This window comes from Chenopodium album, chromosome 15 (genome assembly GCF_948465745.1).
Source record: "Chenopodium album chromosome 15, dcCheAlbu1.1, whole genome shotgun sequence".
Taxonomy (NCBI): Eukaryota; Viridiplantae; Streptophyta; class Magnoliopsida; order Caryophyllales; family Amaranthaceae; genus Chenopodium; species Chenopodium album.
Window position 1 is genome coordinate 25,147,802 of NC_137848.1, and position 857 is coordinate 25,148,658.

General features: G+C 42.2%; 1 non-coding gene across 1 annotated transcript; it reads left to right on the forward strand.

Moving 5' to 3' along the window:
• Window positions 1–378: 378 nt before the first annotated feature.
• LOC145583485 (small nucleolar RNA R71) lies at window positions 379–484 on the forward strand. The gene has a single exon (XR_014100129.1). It is a non-coding gene; the product is annotated as a small nucleolar RNA R71 (small nucleolar RNA).
• Window positions 485–857: the final 373 nt, after the last annotated feature.

An 857-nucleotide genomic window follows, 5' to 3' on the forward strand; every position in this document is an offset into this window, starting at 1 on the left:
TTAGAAGAAGGAAGGGGTTGAGAATTAGAAGACATACCTCTCCCCTTAGATTGGGAGGGAAGACTTGAAACTTGGTAGGTAGCACTTTCCAACTTTGCCTTGATAACGGACATCTCCTTCCCCAAGTTTGTCATTTGTGAGGATAGATAGTTGATTGCATTTAAATGATCAACTGAGTACACCAAAGAGCTACTCTTGCTAGTTGACTCTCTTTCTCCATCTTGCCAATCTCTATAATACCTCACTACGTCTTCAATTATATCCACCACTTCCTCTTCCGTTATGTTCAAGATAGGACCTCCAGCTCCTCCATCTAAACATGATTTTCCTTGAGGGCTAAGGCCTCCATAGATGATTTGAATGATTTGGTAGGTTGGAATTCCGTGATGAGGACATTCTCTTTGATACTCCTTGTATCTCTCCCATGCTTCATAGAGGCTCTCACTTGGCTTTTGCTTGAAACCTTGAATCAAAGCTCTAGCCTCCGCCGTTTTCTTTTGAGGATAGAAACGGGATAGAAATTCCTTGGTAACCTCGTCCCATGTCCTTAGAGAATTCGGCTTAACCTCCTTGTCTAGCCATTCCAAAGAACGCCTTATTAGAGAAAAGGGAAAGAGCTTGAGGCGGATGAATTCTTGGGAAATTCCGTTCACCTTGATGGTATTGCAATATTTCTCAAACTCCTTGAAATGGTTTAGTGGGCTTTCATGCTTTGCCCCTTTAAATTGCCGATCTTATTTCAAAATCATTTGCCGGTGTTGTAGGAGGAGCAATCCCACTCTCAAATCTATATGCACCGGGAATCCCCAATTCTTTCAATGCCACTCTTGGATTTTCTCCCATTCTTGCTTGTTCTT